Source organism: Leopardus geoffroyi, chromosome D1 (assembly GCF_018350155.1).
Source record: "Leopardus geoffroyi isolate Oge1 chromosome D1, O.geoffroyi_Oge1_pat1.0, whole genome shotgun sequence".
Taxonomy (NCBI): Eukaryota; Metazoa; Chordata; class Mammalia; order Carnivora; family Felidae; genus Leopardus; species Leopardus geoffroyi.
Window position 1 is genome coordinate 105,822,052 of NC_059329.1, and position 19,195 is coordinate 105,841,246.

General features: G+C 60.6%; 1 protein-coding gene across 2 annotated transcripts in view; it reads left to right on the forward strand.

Moving 5' to 3' along the window:
* Window positions 1–19,195, forward strand: part of DAGLA (diacylglycerol lipase alpha) — a 62,549-nt gene that overhangs the window by 17,693 nt on the left and 25,661 nt on the right. The window contains exon 1 of one of the 2 annotated variants that reach the window (XM_045485495.1): window positions 18,513–18,772. The exons of the other annotated variant lie outside the window; for it this stretch is intronic. The gene's annotated coding sequence lies outside the window, so the exon portion shown is untranslated. Of the gene's footprint in view, window positions 1–18,512; window positions 18,773–19,195 lie in introns of those variants that run through there. 2 annotated transcript variants of the gene reach the window in all.

The following is a 19,195-nucleotide window of genomic DNA, read 5'->3' on the forward strand; positions in this document are numbered from 1 at the left end:
GTCAGGTGGGGTAGCTGGGGGTCTGGGTGGCCAGGAGGGAGCCCTGGCACCCCTTGGGCTTGGCCAAGCCGCCGGCTTCCATCTGCACAGGAGCGGCCCACCCTCCACGAGTTGGCGGGGAGACCTCAGAACCGAGGAGTGCGTGTCCCCAAACATCTTGTTCACAGCAGATGGCAGCCGCAACTCCCTTTCTCCCTCTGCCGTGTCAGTTGCATTTCCCTTCCCTTTGCTCACCCCTTCTGTTAACTTTGGTTTCTGCTTTCCAAGTTGGGGAGGCAGCCTGCGAGCCCCCAGAGCCACCTGCGACTGTGGGTGAGGCTAGGTGCTCAGACCATGGACGGTTTCCAAAGGAGGGGAAATCTCAAGCCCCCACCTGCTTGTTGGGGAAGCTCAGTCTTGCCCCGGTTCCTGCGTGCTGTTAGTCTCTTGGGCCGTTCCTGGAACTCCAGCCAAGGCTGAGTCCCAACCCTTTCCATTCTCTCTTTGCTTGTTCACTGTTAAGATTCCTGCATGTATAATCCTTTTTTAAAATGACGTTTGAAATATTTGGTTTATTTAAAAAATAAAACAGTACATCCATATTCTCCCCTTATGGAGACCTTTTCTCATATACTGGGAATGACCATTTTCAAGCAGCATGATCTCAGAGGAACGAGGGAGCAGGCCAGGGCCTTGTCTGACTTTTCTTGACCGGCTGTTGCACACCAGGCCCTGGGGTGCCAGGGACACAGGCAGAAGGTGCGGCCCTGCCCTCCAGGAGCTCCCAGCGTAGTCAGGAGCCAGGGTACTCAGGGAAGGAACGGAGGGGCGCTGACCAGGCCTGCTTCCGGGTTGGCAGGCTTCTGGAGGCTTCACGGAGGCTGCGGTATTCGAGCTAAGCCCTGGAAGGCTGAGGAGTTCCCAGGTGATCAGGGTTAGAAAAGGCCTTGTGTGCAAGGGCGCAGAGGCGTGAAGAGCTCTGACCCCTCGGAATGCTGGGCTGTGGTAAGAAGCAGGGCAGATGAAGGGCAGGCTGCCTCATCAGCATGTGCCGTTCAACCCCGGGGTGGGGTCAGAGGAAACCTCACTCCCCTGGCTGCTTGTGGGGTGAGGTCAGCCTGAAGCAGAGCCCTATATGGGGAACAGGGGTGGCACAGGCCTTTCTCAGCTGGAGGGATTCTGGGACCTGGCTCATGGCTGCCCTGAGTTTGGGGCCAGCAGGAGCAGACCCCCTGCTGGTAGAAGCAGCTGCCTGCTGGTAGAGCAGCCCCTCCTGGTGGAGCAGCCCCTCCTGGTGAAACAGCCCCTGCTAGTGGAGCAGCCCCCCCCTGGTGGAGCAGCCCCTCCTGGTGGAGCAGCCCCCCCTGGTAGAGCAGCCCCTCCTGGTAGAGCAGCTCCTGCTGGTGAAGCAGCCCCTGCTCCTGCAGCCTGGGGTCAGAAGTCTCCCTGGAGGCAGAGGCCAGGGGGTCACGGAGTAGCTGGATGAGCATGCCCTTGAAGGGTGAGGTGTCCAGGCTTCCCTGGTGCTGCCCGTGTTCTGTGCCCTGCCCTGGCTCTACCTGACACCCGTGTGACACTGGGCAGAGCATATGTGTATCGAGACCCTCATCTGTGCCAAACTGCGTCCAAAGTGTTTCCCACGTGGGTCCTGTCCCATTTAACCTTCCCGAGGGCTGCTCACATGGGCACTGCTGGCCCCAAAGCCCTGAGGCTTGTTCAGTGTCACCCAGCCAGCACGTGGCCAAGCAGAGGCTCCAGGCCCAGGTCAGCCTGACCCTCCCCGGCGTACCTCCTTCTGGATTATGTGTTCTGTCCCCTAGAGAAGGCTCAGTGTGGGAAGCCTATCTCCCTGAGGACTTGTGCCCTGCCCATTCTCCCCTGCTGCCGCCTCCCCGCTACCTCACCCTCCAGTTCCCCCTGGGGGCCCCCATAGCAGCTGTGGGCAGAGCCACCCTGAGCAGTCGAGTGCCATCCTGTAGGGCAGCAGGCCCAGCAGAACGGTGTGGCCTACGGTGTTTGCTTTTCCCAGCCCTGCATTTGCTGGGCCACTTAACACCTGGCTCGTTGTTTGCCCAAGGTTTGCCGTCCAGGAACATGGGGTCGGGTGAGGCTGGGCAAGGGTGGCAGGCAGATGGTCTTCTGCTTCAGGGCTTCCAGATTAACCTGGAAGCTTCCAGCGTCTTCTGCATGACCAAGGAAGGCCACACTGCCTGTAAGTGCCACGCCCTGCAGTCCCAATGCTGGCTGGGCAGTACCCAGCCTCGCCCGCGCAGAGCGTGTGACTTTGCAGCGCCGGGCCTGGCGTGCCTGGCGTGCCAGGGTGACAGCGGCAGCTGGACAGTCGGCAAGGAGCAGAAGAGGTCCCCAGAGCCCTTATGTTAGGCACTGGCAGAGTGTGGGGGCGAGGGGTAGCATCAATGGGACTTTTGTGTGGCTGGGGCAGAAGCATCCCTCACAGGCACATCTGCCCCAATCCTTCCTGGAGCTGCTGCTGGTCTGCAGCCCCCACCCTTCCTCCCAGTGAGGAGAGCTTGCCTGGACTCAGCCAGTCCCCGCCCTGCCCTGCCCTTCACCCCTTTTCAGATGAATCAGCCCCAGGCACTTGGTGATTTCTTCTTGGGCCCTGGGCCCGCCCCCCTGCCTGCCCTCCTGACTTCCAGCATCCTCTCCCTGGTCTGGCTGAGTCCTCTGCTCCATAGTAAGTCATTGACCAGAGACTGACCTCAAGTCACGGACCTCAAGGAGGCCACGGGCCTGGTCCTCGAGGCTGATGGGAACAGATTAGGTGGACAGAAGCCAGGTGGATCTGGCACCCCAGGGAAGAGGGAGCCCTCTCTTCACTACGGCTGGGACCCCAGGGAGAGGCCTGCATCAGCTGGGGAGGGAGCCAGCACCTCCCTCCTTGCAGTCCTGCCTATGGTGGCCCTCCAGAGTGGCTCTGGTCCCTGAGGGTGAGGGATCTTGGCATGCCATGGGGTATCCACCCTGCTTTGCACCGTGGCCTTTAGCAGACCCACTGCTCTGGCCCGTGGTCTCTCCACCGCTTGGTACCTGCCAAACAAGCTGTAAGGACAAGCAGGCTATCACCAATAGGCTGTGCTGCACCCTCCTGGGCAAAGAGCTCTGTGAGCAGAGGGCGGCCGACATCACTCAGGCTCGGGGACAGCCTTCCCAGGTGGGTGCGGCTTGCAAGAGACTGCCTGGTCACTCCCACCCTGCCCTTGGGGAGCTGGCCAAGTGCATCGGGCTCCTGGCAGTGGGGAGCCCAAGTCCCTCCACCCCTCTTCTTAGCTGGTGGCGGCGGGGGGGGGGGGGGGGGCGGGGCACAGGACGGATGTGGAGGAAGGACGGTGTTGAGTCGCTGTGGCCACCAGGCCCTGTGGAACCTTCTCTCCTGCTGCTGGTCAGGGGTGGGTGCCCACCCCAGGACTGACACAGTCTGCAGGCTTGGGCGGCATTGCAGACAGCCCCGTCATCAGGCCCTGCACCCCACACGCCACTCCCGCGGCAGCAGTAACGACCCCTAATGTGTGTCGTGCCCGGTACCCGACTGTTGTTCCTCACGGCAACGCTGTGGGGCTGGTACCCTGGCAACCCCGTTGGCAGGGAAGGAAACTCCTGTTTGTGGCGTACGTTAACCCACATCACTTAGATGTTTTTTATCCCCCTTTTACAGGAACCAGGGCTCCAAGGGGCCACGACTTGCCCACATGTATTGGTGGCTGGGCCCGGGACCAGGCCTGGATTCTCTGACACCAAGCCCCGCGCGTTTCCCATTCTGCCCCTGCAGTAAACCCGAAGTGCTAATAAACGAGCACATTGATACATAATTAATCCCACCTTGGATCCCTCTGTTCTCTCTCTGGGGAGCTCTGAGCGCTTCCCAGACGTGATCTCAGGCATCCTCCTGAAGCCCAGAAGAGGGAAAAGGAGGCTCTGTGCAGAGAGGGGTGGAAGAGCCGGCACAGAGGGGCTGTGGGTCTAGAAACCAGCCCTCTCGCCATTCGGGCTGTCCCTGCCACACACCGCGGCCCCCTGCCTCTGGTAGGGCAGATCTGGGGCAGAGAGGTGTCTCTCGGGGCTGCCCGCCCTCTTCCTCTGGTCCCTTTGGGGTTGTGCCTGCGTGAGCCAGGAGGAGAGAACCTGGGGTGAGGCCCAACGCTGTGTCTTAAAGGGAAGTCATGACATTGCCGAGGCTTTTTATAGTCTTCCTTCCAAGAAGCTCTGGCTACTTCCGGTTTGTTCTCACATTCTGAGGAAGTTGGCAGAGAGTGATCAGGGTCACAGGGAGGGAGGCAGAATGCAGACCTGCGGGACAGGCCCTTGACCAAGCCATCCTCCGCCAGTGGCCCAGGAGGCAGCCCCGTTCCTGTCTGCGTTGTATGGTGAGGGACCGAGGCCAAGAGACTTCCCACGGTCACTAGGTCACGGGCAGGTCGGTGACCGGTGAGGTTTGGTTGACTTCACAGGCCGGTGCCCTGAAACCGCTGGGCTGCAGGGCGGCCTCTCTGGCCCGTCTTCCTCCCAGGGCGGCCGTGAGGTGCTGCCCTCCATGCAGAGAGAACGGGGCATCGAGGTGAAGAGCCCCTCAGGCAGCAGGACGTCCCCGAAAACCTGGTCACGGACCTCGCTCCGTTCCGCTGCCCTCAGGCAGATCACCCAGCACCCCCTCCCTGCCACAGTCTCCCCATCAGCAAAACTGGCACGCCACACTTCTTCCCCACTTCACCCACGGCAGGGTCGTCGGACGCCAGTGAGGCCCCGTACGCACTTGCGGCTGCAGGAGCAGTTCAGGACGGAGCTTGGGTCTGGTGGGTGGTGTGGAGAGGGCCCCAGGCTGGACGGCAGGAGCCCTGGGCTCCGGGCTGGGCTCTGCACCGGCTCCCTCGGGGCTGTACTCACACGCCGCTCCTTCTCAGGCAGCAGGGATTCCGTGGGTTCCTGCCACCTGCCAGGCCCTTTGCTGGGAGCTAGGGACACAGCAGGAAGAAGAAAGGCAGGGTCTGTGCCCCCCGGGAACCACATCCGACGGGGGGAAGGGGCTAGATAGTAAACAGGCTAACAGACAATGGCACTGGATGCAGGAGTGACAGTGAGGTGATGGAGAGGGACGGGGACGGGCGCACCTGAGATCCGGCTGGTGGGTCAGAGGAGCCAGGTTGGAGCTAGGATCGGAGTGACACAAGAGACCAGTCACTCGAAGACTGCAGCGGGTAAGGGACACATCCGGGCACGGGGAGGCCTGAGGGCCTGGGCATTGAGATCGGGCACACTTGGCTGTATGAGGGACAGAGAGAAGACCCGAGCGCTGGACGGTGATCAGCGAGGACAGTGTGGGAGGAGACAAGGCCAGGCAGGCCAGCGGCACGAGGGGAGCATTTTCTAAATGGGGTGACTGGAAATGGTGCTAGGGGGGTCAACCAGCAGACAGACGTGCTCTCTCTGAACCTCTGTTTCCCCTCCCATGTGGGCTTGGCATCCCATGAGAGGCCCCCCCGACCCCCCCGAGCTACGGTCCCCTCCCCATGGTCGTGTTTGGGGTCAGAGCTTGGTAGCAGGAAGGGCAAGGAGCTGACTGTTCAGGGGAGACGCCTCCACCCTGGGCAGCATGAGCACAGCCCAGGGACTGCCCCTGAGCCGATGCTGCCCAGCTGACACCTGGGCCTGCTGCAGCCTGGGGACAGAACTGGGCTGACCTGACAGTCGGCTTCCAGGAGAGTAGGTAGATGTTGGGGTGGGGCGGGCTGCCCCAGGCCTGTGTTCTAACGGTGCTCCTCCCGGGGCGGGCGGGGTGGGAACAGGGCGCCGTCCGTCCTTCCCTGTCCGCAGGAAGTGCTCCAGGAGCGTGACGGCCCCTGGAACCAAGATGGCTTGCTGTTTGTCCAGTTGCACCAGGACCATCTGGCTGGGGCGTCCTTGACAACACCCTCTCCTGTACTGCCCCCTCCCATCTGTCACCGGTGTCCGCTGCCCCGACTTCTCTCCACCCTCATGCCTGCTGTGGCCCGTGGTTACTGCTGACAAAGCTCAGACTCCAGGGCCCTGCCCGGGCTGGGCCCACTGGCCTTTCCAACTCGGTCCTCCTTTTTGCTCCCATCCGGTTAATCTGGTCTGTGTTCTGTCTTTCCTGGTCCCCCTGCGTGGGTCCTCCTGCTGAGGGGCGACCTCTGTGTTGCCCCCCTCCTGGTGGCCTCTTGACTCTGGCTTGTCCTTCAGACCTCAGCCCCGGCTCCCACCTCCTTACTCGGGCTCTGACGGGATACCCCCCCCTGAGCACAAGACACGGAATTTGTCATTGCTGGGTGTGGAGATTCGCTTCAAGTCTCTCTTTTTTTCTGGCCTGTGGGTTCTGTGAAGGCTGGTTCCGTGTCGGCCCCTGGCATGTTGCAGGCACTGTATCTGTTGGCTGTCCGACAGATAGCCAGACGATGGCAGCGTGCACGTATTTCATTTTAACTAGGTTTCACCTGTGTTCACACCACCCAGAGCCCACCCCCGGAGCTGTTCCTAGGCTTTCTTCTTCTCGTCTCCTCCCCTGCCCCAAGCCGGGGAGCCTGGGACCAGACCCTGGCCATGTGGGACGGTTGGGGGCTTTACCACTGCTCGGCCCGGGGCCACCTCCTGTCCTGTGCTCCTGGATCAGCCAAGCCTGGGGCCTGGAGCCCGGGCCTGTCAAGGGCCTTTCGTGCAGACAAGGACTCACTCGGACGCATGCTAGCGGCTGGAAGAAGGAACAAGAACCACGCGTTCTAACAGAGCGCTCTCGAGGCCACCCAGAGAGGCTTTCAGGCCGACGGGAAGTTTGGAAATCAGGTAGAATCTCGGCATCAGAGTGGGACTAAGGCGGTGCGGGAGGGGACCCAGGGTCAGGTGGTTTGGGAGCCGGGGCCCCTGGCCTTGGGTGCCACATCTCCTTTGCAGGCCGGCCAGGCCTCTGCTCTTCAGGGGCCGGGGGCCCTCCACACTTGCCACGAAAGCGGTAGCAATGCTGGTCATGGGAGGCTCAGGGTTGGAAGCCACAGCTGCCTCCCTCAGTGTCGGGGTTTCCCGTCCCCGGTCAGGGCCCTGCTTGGTGTTGGCGGGCTCCCAGGCTGCGAGGACGTTCTAGTCAGGCAGGCTCTGTCGAACATGGGCAGGGAGGGGGCACCCAGGAGGCCCCGGAGCCCACAATTCTAGGTCACCTCCTGCAACATCCAGAGGCAGGAGTGGTATTTATAGCAGCCAGCGGCCACCACGGGTGGGGAAGTCAGCAGGAGCTGTGATGCAGGCCACCCCCCTTCAGGTCCCCTAGCTCCCGCTGACTCCCTCACCACCACCCTCCCGCTCCAGAGCCTTTCTGGGACAAGCAGTGAAGTCCGGGCCTGCTGAGAGAGCAGGCATTGTCACACTGCCTCCCCAAGCCGTGGAGGAGCTGAGGTGCCACTTTCTGCCTGGCAGGAGCCTCGGCCTCTGCCAGTCTGGCCAGGACCTCGTCCGTCTCCACCGCCCCAGGTGGGCATCCTGTTAGCACTCCGTGCCCGGCCCTGCCGGTCTCTCTCAGTGCTGTTAGCTCTTCTTTGAGAGGTTCATTCTAGGAGTCGCCAGCAGCTTTGCAGACCTTCCTGGGGCCAGCAGGGGGCAGCGAAAGGCCTGCCTCGTTTCCCCTGGTGGCAGGCAGTTAATGGGGGGCCGTGGGCACCTGCCCCAGGGTGACTGGGAAGAGGCCCCCGACCACATGCCTGTTACTTCCTCCCTGCTGCGTCCTCAGTAAGTGGGTTAGAAGGACGGCAGCCGTGGTCACCAGGGCCACACCCAGGGAGCAGGCAGAGAAGCAGAGGTCACAGAAGTGACAGTGTGACGCGGCTAGGGCCTCACGCCCCGGAGGGTGAGCCCTCTGGGAAAGAAAGTGACACCAGACTCTCGAGTCCAAAATCCAGCCAGGATTCTCTTCCTATGCAGACAAAAGCGGGTCCTTGGGTCCCGCCCAGGCATGAGCAGGCAGAGGAAGGCTGATGCTTTTCAGCTGCCCGATGCGGTTACCCCCATGGTGGAGGCCTGGGCTCCCCTCCTGGGCTCGCCCCATTTCCAGATTGTTGCCCAGGGCCTCCAGGCCCCACCCCCGAGGCCAGGAGAGAAGCAGGGGGGAGGCCGAGCTTTCTCCCCGGGAGCACCTGCGTGGGGGTGGTGCCTCAGACACACCAGGAGGCTGCAGGAACTCAGGCCGTGGCTCTTCTGGCCAGTCCTGGGCTGATCATGCAGGACGGGGCTTAAGGCCAACTGGGGACGGGCCCTGAGCCTCACCAGGGAGGGGCCTCTGAAGTGAGAGGGCCATCTGGAGAGGAGGAAACCCCTGCACTCGCTCAGTTCTGAGCAGACAGGAGATACAGCCGGGAGCAGGAAATAGGCTTGTCCGATGGGCAGGGACGGAAGGGGCGGCGGTCGGTGGAGAGCTTTATAGCCAGTGGTTGGCAGTTTTAATCGTATTTAAAGGGCATTTCGGAGCCATGATAGGCTTTTGAGGAGGGGGTTGATTTAATTAAAACCATAAACTGTGTGTACGTGTAGCCGATGCTACTGAGCACCCGCTCTGTGCTGGCCCCTGCTCTCAGCACTTTACAGCTTTGAACTCACTTTGTCCTCACAGCAGCCCCACGAGGGAGGCTCTGTCATCACCATCCCGGTTTACAAATGCGGTCGGTTCTGTAGTTGATTAGTCCTGGGAAGTGGGCACTGTGCTCAGTGGACGTCTGAGTGAATAGAGACACCAGGACAAGAGCAGGTCTAGGACCTTCTGAGCCCCCACCCCCTCTTGGAGGCTTATGGCAACTTGCGCTTGGGTGCCCAGCTTTGGGCTCCTGCCTGGGGCCCCAGGGCTCTTTCCTTGGCCCTTCTGAAGCAAAACCACGTAGAATTCTAAAAGTCAAGGCCAGAGTGGACCTGAGAGGTCGTCCTGTCCAGTGCCTCTCAAATGTTTTTAAGACTGTTTAGTTCAAAGAAAATGTCACAAGGAAACCCAGTATGTAGAACAGCTAAAACCCGCTCTGATGACATAGCCTACAAGCCCCAGGAAGCCCTTGCCCTGCCTGCTGTGACCACTTCCCCTTGTCTGGGGGTCCCTGAGGGTTTCCGGAACCCCGCTTCAAAGAGTGTTGATATCCCTTCACGGGACACAGGAGAGGAGGGCCACATGGGGCGCGGCCCGGGGCGGGCGCGTGTGCCCTTGAAAGCAGAGCGTGCTGCCCCCATCCATGTCCCGTGGGGGGCAGGGGATGTTGGCACTCGCTGTTACATACGGGAACTCTGCAGACCTCCTCCCCTGGGAAAGCGCTCGTGTTACATTGTCACTCGATGCCCGCCTGCTTCCTTGATGCCCAGGGAATGGTAGAAGTGAAACCCGATCGCCAGGCGGCTGGCCTGTGCCCTAGATGGCTGGGCTGCCCACAGAGGTGGCCACTTCTTGGATCCTTGGCCCGTGCGGACTGTGGAAGGCGTTTTCCCCAATGTGGGCCAGACCCCGAGACCCAGCCCACAGCCTGAGGAGGTGTGACAGGACCATGCTGGTGCACGGTATGCTGGGCTTGGGGGTGAGAGCTTCCAGAGTTGAGGTGTCTGGCTGGGTGTGCCCACTTAGCATTCTCATTAACAACCTCATTAGGGGACCACTAATGAAGTGGAAGGTGCTAATTCCTCTCAGAGGTGTTGCCAGCACAGGGATGGGGAGCCTCCGCTTCGGGAAGCTCTGGGAAGCCAGGCCAGGGCATTGCAGTGAACTGCCTGGTAGAGGGGGTGGGGGGGCGGGGCACTCCCAGTTGGTGGCTTTTACAGAGGCCCCTCAGGAGGCTGGAGGGGGGGGGTAGGGTGAAGACGATGACAAACTGGACAGATGGGCATGAGTAGTGGGCCTCTGCCCCTCAAGGCATCCTGAGTTTGAGCCCTGGGATGTTCTGAAACTCAGACACAGATGCAGAGAATTCCAGCAGTAGCACGGGCATGGCCTCGGGCTGAGCCCCGTGGTACAAGCTGACCCATGGGATAGTGATTCCCATCTCACTGGCTTGTTGTGGATGAAAGGAGGCAGGGCCGGTAAAGCCTCAGCATGAGAAGGTAGGGCTCCCGGGAGAGGGAGGTCAGGTCATCCTGTAGGTTGGCAAGGATGAGGGCAGGCGCGTGTCAGCCTGGAGGCCGGGGATAGAGAGCTGGGCCTTTCTGTTTAGGAGGGTTGTCCTAGATCGCAGAGAAGTTAGCACCCCTCCCACACCTCGAGGGCAGGGGCTTGGTTCAGTGAAGACAAGGTCTGAACACTCAGGAGACGCGGTCAATAAATAAAAATAACGGCAACTAGTACTTTCTATGAGCTGAGTGCTTTATATGTGTTACTTCATTTACTCTTCGCGACTCCCTTTGAAGAAGGGACCTTCACTATCCCATTTTGCAGATAAGGAAACTGAGGCTCAGAGAAGTGAAGGTCACGGACAAGTGGAAGTGATAGAATCAAGATTCAAACCCAGGGCTACCCCACTGCAGGGCTGCAGGGAAGGCAGTGGCGGGCTCATCCGTTGGCCACCAGCCTCCAGGTCTATGCCCTGGGGGGAGGGAGGGTTCCAGAGGAGAGCAGGACCTGTGAGAGCACGTGGGGGGAACAGGGGTGATACGGAAAGGACTCGCCCTGGATGGAAACAAACTTGGGCTCCCCCCACAGACTGGCAGGAGGAGCTGGCCTGGGGCTTAGAGACGGCCAAGCAGCACCATCAGGAGGCTGGAGAGCCCGCCTCTCTGGGCCATTCCAGGGTACCTTTGCCCCGGGCACGGGAATGAGTGTGGGACACGGGCCAATTCCTAATTTCAGGGAAATAACCAGTTTCTGAAGAAGAACTCAGAAACAAAACCTGGCCTGACTGAAACCTGGAGGGACCCCTTTCACTATTGGAAACAGGTCCTTTGGGCCCACGACTGAAACCCCCAGAGGGAGGGGCAGGGGAGGGGGGCGGGGTGGGAGGACAGTCCGTCCCGGCTGCCAGAAACCCTCCGGGGGCCCTCCCTCCTCCTTCCCCAGCAGCCAGTTGTCCTCGCAGAGCAACCAGCAGGAGACCAAAGGCCCCACTTGATTCCCAGGGAGCTGGCTGGTGTCAGTGACAAGGCCGGTGGCAGATGGCAGATCCTGTTTGTTGTAGAAGAGAGGAGAATAATTAGCGTGAGAATGAGAAGCGGGAGCCTCAGTGATAAACGGAGCCCTGATGAGGGCTTCTCAGGAGGGGCTGGGAGCACAGCCTGGAGCAGAGCCTGGCTCTGCCTCTTACTAAGTGACCTTGGGCAAGTTATTTAACTTCTCTGGGCCCCGGTTCATAATCCTTCAGATGCGGTAAGACTAGCACTTACCTCAGAGCGTTGTTAAAAAGGTTAAATTAAGGGGCGCCTGGGTGGCGCAGTCGGTTAGGCGTCCGACTTCAGCCAGGTCACAATCTCGCGGTCCGTGAGTTTGAGCCCCGCGTCAGGCTCTGGGCTGGTGGCTCGGAGCCTGGAGCCTGTTTCCGATTCTGTGTCTCCCTCTCTCTCTGCCCCTCCCCCGTTCATGCTCTGTCTCTCTCTGTCCCAAAAATGAATAAAAAAAAAAAAAAATTAAAAAAAAAAAAAGGTTAAATTAAAATCAAAGGAAGTCGTGGGGCGCCTTGGGCGGCTCAGTCGGTTAAGCGTCCAACTCTTGATCTCGGCTTAGGTCATGATCTCGCGGCTTCGTGAGCTCGAGCCCCCTGAGTTGGGCTCCGTGCCAATAGTATGGAGCCCGCTTGGGATTCTCTCTCTCTGTCTCTCTGTCTCTCTGTCTCTCTCTCCCTCTGTCTCTCAAAATAAATAAATGAGCATTTTAAAAATGTATGAAAAAAATAGAGGTAGTATTTGGGAACGGCTCACTGCAGTCCTTGGCATGTGGTAAATGCTGTGTAAGATTAAAAAAGCATAGGTGTTAAAATGATTGTTGGACGGCAAGCAGGCCTGGCCGCCGGCAGTTGGGGCTGGCTAGTCCTCCTCACTCAGTGCGCGCGGCCCCAGACTGCGTTTCTGTGGAAGGAGCTCTGGCCAGCAAGCCTAGCGGTGACGTGGAGAGAACAGAGCGCATAGACGCGGCCTCAAAGCCCGACTTGGCCCCTCACTCATGAGACTGTTGAACCCCCGGAGCCTCAGTTTGCCCCCACGCGACGTGGGAACAGCCATACCCACCCCTCGGGTTGGAGTGAGGGGCAGGGGAGGCACCTCCCCTTCAAGGCTGTCCCGGTGGGGAGGACGGGGAAGGCGCTCGTTAGTCTAAGACTCAGGGGGCTCAGGGCACAAGTGGCGGCGGGTGCCCCTCCTGATCCCAGACGCACCAGGCGCCCTCTTCTAGTCCCAGGGCCTGAGCCTGGGAGGGCCCATCTCGTGCTGAAATCCGGCCCCAGCCCTGGGCAGGCTCAGTTCTGCCTTCTGCTCCGGCACAGCTGAGGCGTGGAAAGCAACAGCTTTTGGGTCCCTAACTTGGGTGGCACACACCCGGGCACAGCCTGGTGGTGCACGCGGCCCCCCAGCCCACGCATGCTTTGTCTCTGTCGCCTCCTGCGGCTCCTTCCCCCTTCCTGTGCCTTCCAGAGCCCAGCCTCCATGTGGGGCCAAGACCCCAGGAAGGAGAAGGGGCTTTCAGGGTGGAAGGGACATGTGGGTCTCAGTGTCTGTGCCTGGGAAGCGGAAGTCCGACGGAAGGAGGCACAGATTTTTTTTTTTTTTTTTTTTTTCCCTTTCAAGTAACTCAAGGAGGCTGCTTGAAATCCCAGCTCGGCCTTGTCCTTGTCGTGGGATCCTTGGGCAAACGCTGCACCTCCGCGAGTCGTGGTTTCTTTATCTGTGAAGCGGGGGTAACCGAGGCTAGAATCAGATGACATTTACAGTGTTAGCTCTGTGCTCTCTCCTGGCTCCACAGCCTGCTGACCTCGAGACAGGCCATGGGACAACCACTCGGGGCTCAGGCGTCCTCATCCGCAGAACAGGCCGACACCCACTCTCTCCCACGTGGCCGTGCGACCGTGAGTCCGCAGCCAGATGGAGACCCAGAGAGTCCTTTATGGTTTTCCAAGGCCCTGCCTCCTTGCTCTGTAAGGGGAGCTTTGACGCCAGCGCCTGAGTTCAGAAGCAGGCAGTTGGTTGAGTCCTGCTCCTCAGAGGCAGCGCAGTGGGGAAGACACGGCTTCCGGAACCAGGCTGCCTCCCAGAGTTGTTCTGAGGACGAAGAGAGATATGTTTACAAGGGGCTTAGATGAGACCCCAGACTTGGTAGGCAACTAACAAATGCCAGAAGTAGCAGAAGGACTGAGTCCCAGACTTACAGGCGGGCCATCTCCTCCCCATCACCCTGACACCCTGGAACCACCCTGCCGTCTCAGGAAATCAGAATCCAGTTTCTGCGTGTTGAGCCCCTCCCCGTGCGGCTGCTCTCACGGAAGCCACATAAGTGAACCGGGAGGTTAACTAGCTCTCTAACTAGCCGTGAAGCTGAGAAGTGGAGGGGTTAGGATCTGACCACCACCGAAGCCCGTGCTCTGGACGCTGATAAGGAGGGGCAAGAGCCATCTGCCAGCACGGTTTCAAGCAAGAGGGTGGCCCATCGGCGAGCCCGCCCCAGTTAAGATAGAGCCTCTGGGGGCCGCCATTCACCCTGCAGGCTGCCAGGGGCCCGGCCTCACTGTAGTCATTCCGCCCCCAAGTCAGATGCCCTTCCCCCACCAAGACTAGACAAGCTCCAGCATCCAACACAGAAACAATCTGAGCCAGACCGAGAGAGCCTGGCAGACAGCACGTGCCTGTCCCTCTCACCTCCTGATTTCAAAGCCCTTTGAAATCCCATTCATTGTGGGCACCAAAGATCAAAATACCCTGCAGAGCTAAAAGAGCCCTTTCAGGCTGCCCAGTTTCCCTTTTTACTTTGGCCACCAGGAAGCATGGAGTCTAGTAATAGTCTTACATGTAGTTCCTGTGAGGGCCTTTAAGCCTTACCCGTGTGCAACTGATTCCCCCCCACCTTCTGTTTCGATTTCCTTAGCTTTTGTTCTGAAGCTTGTTTGTTCTTCAATCTATACTCCACCTCTTCATTGTTTCTGGTTCCTCTAAGGCACATGCAACCATTTATTGTAAAATTAAGTAAATAATAACATAAGTACAAAAATGCAAGCCTCCTATTAATTGCCCATGGTCGTCATTCTCCAGAGGAGGAAACTGAGGTCTGGAGGGGCAGTGACATTCCGGCCTGGGGACACTGCTCTTGGGGCAGGACTGGCGGCTCTAGGATGTGGCTAGACCTGGCCCAGTCACCAGCCCCGGCAGGCAGGGGTAAACTGAGGATCCAGGGAAGGAGGACTTGGGTCTGAGGTCTCTTTTCTGTCCTCTGCCAGCTGAGCTGCAGAGTAGTGGGGACCCTGCCATGGGAGGTGGCGGGCGAGCCAGCCGTGAATGACTCTGTTTGAAACTTATAAGCGGTTGATACCTTCTTGTGGGTGGATCTCGGGCAAGGGAGCCCATGTGGAGCGGCCAGTTTCTAAGAGGGTTATGCGTCAGGAGCATGAAAGAGAGATCTCTTGCAGGGAGTTCGAGGAGGGTGTGCAATAGGAGGGGGGAGGGAGGGAGGGAGCCCGCCCCGGGTCTCTGGGACTGTGTGTCCAGCCTCCCGGGCGTGACACCACAGGGCCGGAAGTGTGGGGAAGCCAGGAGCCTCTGGGGCCTTTCTGAACCTCGGTTTCCTCACCCATAAAAGGGGGCGACGGGACTGTTTCTGAGCCCCTCCTAACGGACATTCCTTCATTAGGTGTGGGCCTTGGGTGGCAGTAGGCATGACCTGTGTCTCCCACCCGCAGAGTCTCTGAGCCTCAGTTCCTCCTTCGGGAATAGTGCTGGCAGGGGAGGATTTGCTGGGCACTTGGCTGTGTGACAGCTGCTGTCTTAAGTGTATGGCTCATTTAACCCTGTGACAGTTCTGAGGGTAAGTACTGTTCTCAGCCCATTTTAGAAACTGAGGCATGCAGAGGTTAAGTAACGTGCCTAAGGTCACACAGACAGTAAGTGCGGAGCCAGCTTTCAGGCACGGTCTGTTATTAGAGTGTGCAGACTGAGTGCTGTTGTCACCCGCCTCCCTGCTGTGAGACCAGAACTTGGGACACAGGAGGTGCTCACCTGCTGTCAGGCCCTGTGGTTATCCCTCCCTTCCAGCTCTGGCCAAGTTCGAGATCTCATGGGCTGACCTGGAAGCTGGGGGTGGCCCTAGACGGCCTCCCAGAACACATCACCCTGTCTCCTGTGGGTGCCGGGCTCCGTGCGGCTGGCTCCGGCGACCTGACCCTACTCCCGTCTCCCACCAGCCCTGGGCCATCAGGAGGACAGATACAGCAGCCGTGCCCTCCTTCCTCACCTGGGGGCTCTGGGCACCGTGCTGGCTAGGACCAACTGTGGGAGGGCTCTTCTCCCCAAAACCGGCTCCCAGGGCCAAGCCCAAGGGGACCTTAGGATCAGAGGATGAGGCCCAGCCTTAGGGCGCTTTAGCCAGCAACCTCCCAAGGCCCATCCATGGTGAGGGCAGGTTAGCCTGTCTGGGCTTACACCTGTTCAGTAAGGCCCCTGCCCACCAGCTAGAGCCAGCCATGGGCATAGACAGCATCTGCCCAGACCTCAGCACCCAGTCACAGATCACCCTGCCAGGAAGTCCCCAGAAAGCCCCCCAGGAGCTGTCCCCCCAGGACAGCCCCACAAATGGATGCTTCGGGTCTGCCGGGGCCTGTGCAGGCCCCAGTGACATTGTCCCAGCCAGTTCCAGCTACAGTGCTCTCAGGAGGGGTGTTATCCCAGCTTTGCAGGCAAAGAAACTGAAGCCCTGGACTGGTCAGGAGAGCCAGAGGAGGGGAAGATGGTTGTCCCTCGGTGGTCAGGGGAGGCACTGGGGTGGGACATTTCCCAAAAAGCCAAGGACATGAGCTAAGAGGGAAAGGAGCCCTGTCCTCTCTGGCAGTATGGCTGGAGGAGAGGTGTTGCAGCAGCTTTGGTCAGCGGGGGGGGGGGGGGGGGGGGGGGGGGGGGGGGGGGGGGGGAGGGCCGCACCTGTGGTTCAGGACACTGAGGCCGGTGCCAGGTAAGACGTGCTCGCACCCCAGGGGCTCCGAGTGCGTGTCAAGCACCGCAGGACCCAGGCCCTTAGGGACCCCCGGTTGAGCCGGGGCAGGGATAGGCAGCGAGGCATAGACACGTTTACTAGAAGACGCTATGCCCAGGGCTACCCTGGGATGAGAGGTCTGGGGGTCCCATAAGGGAGCAGCCTGTTGTACCTGTCAAGAGTGGGTTTCAGAGAGGCCATGACTTTGGGCTGGCCTGGAAAGGTGAGTAGGATTTTGCCTGGCAGAGGAACTGGAGCAAGCAATGCACGGACTCTTCCAACAGGGTGTTTTTTAGGGCGATGTAAGTTTTGGGGGGAGTTGGGAAAGAAGGGTGGGGCAGTGTGAGGAGGGGATGGAATCCCCCGCCCACAGCCAGAAAGAACTGACTAGCTTCAGGCAGGCTCTGTACTTGTATCTGCCTATGCCCCCTGGATCCCCGGGAGTGGGAGAGCATTTTCCTGGTCCAGGACTCAGAGAGGGCCAGGCACCCGCACAAGGTTGCACAGCCTGCCAGCTGGAGACTAAGCCACTGTCTGAGGGGCTTGGACTTTATCCTGCAGGCATGGGAGCCCTGGAAGGTTTTAAAAGTAGTAGAGAGCCTGTACCTTTTGAAAAAAGAGTTTTGTATTTTCAGAAAGAGGCACTCCCCAGGTGATTGATACTTAACTTGGGAGCCTGAATCACCAGCTGGGAAATGGGGCTTTGTAGATGGGGGAAGAAAGGGACCACCAAGGGCTACTCAAGTCAATCCATCCACGTGAGGGGGGTCTTGGTACCCCATTCAGACCTGCCAGAGCTGGGGGCCTAGCCAGGGGCCGTGGGGAGCCCCCAGAAGTGCCTCCGTTCTTCCCCGCTGGAGGAGGCACCACTCCTGCCCCAGAGATGCCACTGGTCCGGGGTGAGGAGGGGAGGCTGTGAGCCCCACAGATGCAACTGTTGGAGGGCATCGACCCTGTGCCCCAGGGAAGGAGAGCGAGAGGAGGTGCTTTGTGGCAGCCCCAGACCAGGAAGTAGCCTCTGCCCCCCCGCCCCCTGCTGAGACATTTCCTGCAGATGAAATCACATCCCCAGCAGGGGAACAGGCCCCCATTGTGAAGGGCTGGGGTCTCAGAGAAAGGGCGCCTTTCAAGCCCTTAAAAATAGCAGCCCTGAGATCCATGAATCCACATGGAGTGAAGCAGCCCAGCCTCCCCCAGCGGCACAGGCCCTGTGACCCCCATCCCACACCATGACCTGTCGGTGACCAGCCACAGTATCCACTAGCCCAGGCGGGGGAGGGGTGGCCGGTTCCCACCCACCCCCACCCCCCGGGCTCACAAGCTCTTCCTCTGCCTTGCCCACTCCCTGAGCCCCTCCCTGCCATTATCCAGCACCTCTGGGGCCTCTGCTGACATTCTCTCCCGTGGTCCTCCCCAGAACTTTAGCAGGTGGGGTCGAGTGACATTTTACAGATGAGGAAACTGAGGCACAGCTAGTAGGTCACACAGTTAGAGGGTGTCGGGGCCCCGGTTTGAAGCCAGGCGGCTGGGGCACCCGGCCCTGTGCCAGGATCCTGGGGTGGTGGGCTGGCCCCGGGTACAGGCTGGAGGAGCAGGGCACCCGGTGGGATCAGCCCGAAGGAGCCCTGCCACGTGAGCTGGGTGGGCACTGGCAGCGGCCGTGGCTGTCGGCCTCAGGCCGGTCGCCCCCTGAGCCTGGGCAGAGGCTGGCACTCCGGGCATCACTCCGGTGGCTTGACAGAACTGACAGGCCTTCGGGCACCTCCGCGGGGCCAGGGGCCAGGCTCTCCCCATTTCCCGCTGGAGCGCAGGGAGGGCAGGGCTGTGCGCACACACGCAGGTCGCGTGTGAGTTCGCAGGTGTGAGGTGAAGGAGTGGCAGCCAGTCTAGACTCCTAGAGGTGAAGGGTGGGGATGCCCCTTGGGGGATCGGGGAGGGCCCTCTGCAGGCCCCCCCCCCCCGAGAACACGATGGGTGGGTGGCTGGCAGAGGCAGGACCCTCCAGCCCCCCTAGGACGGCACACCCCTTCCTCCCGCCACCGCAGGGGTCTGGGCGGAGTAGCGCTTAGAGGGGATGGGAACTGCAGCACCGGCTGGGACCCAGCTGGCCCCCCGCGCCACCTGGAGACGGGAGGGGCTGGGGAGACCTGCAGCTGAAACACCAGCTGTTGGCAGCACTGGCTGGCCCCAGCCCCTCCTGGGACCCACCGGCTGGAGCCCCGGCCCTCCACCCCCGGCCACCCCACCCCACCACGCGGCTCCCGGGCTCTTCATCCTTCTCCCCACTTCCCAGAATCCGGGCTCTGACTCCTCCTTGGAGAGAGTGGGATGATGTCACTTCCTGAGGGGGGAGGAGTAGGCACGACCCCGACAGGCTAGCCCGCCCGCCCCGCCGGGCCGCCAGCTCGCGGGGAACAGCCTGGCAGCGGCTGAAGTGGCTGCACCAGGGGGAGAGAGAGAGAGACGGGCTGGCTTGGACATGCCGGCTGGCCCCCCGGCCCCATGTCCCCTCATCCAGCCTGAGGGCTGTGCCCACTGGCCGGGGGATACCTGGTCACTTGCTTCCCGAGTGATGCTGGTCTCCGAGGACACTCGCTTTCCCCGGAGCCGTCACCGGGGAGAGGAGGACGACTTGCCGCCCGCCTCTGGACCAGGTGCCATGTAAGCCTCTGGGCCTGGGGGCAGCTGCCCACCAGCGGGGGCGCCCACCCCCCCTACGGCAGGGAGTCCTCTGCACAGTTCAGCACAGGGCTACCCTGGAGCCCCTCACCAGCATCTCCCCGAACGACCCCCCTGTGGGGAGCCTCGTGGCCCTTGCTCCTGGGGCTCTAGGGAGTGGGGGTCCCTGGATTCCTGGGCACTCCTCCCCGAGCTTGCCTGTGGCGAATTTGAACTCAGCGGCTTCGGAGAGTTTTGAACTGGGCAGCAAAGGTTGCGCGGCTCAGTGTGGGCATGGAAGGTGTGGGTGCCAGGAGGACGGGGTGCCCTGCAGGGCCCAGTCACTACCCTTCGAGTAGAGGGGCTGGATGGCCCCCATCATGCTCCTGACCCCTGGATCCCAACTATGCCCCTCCCTACCAAGGG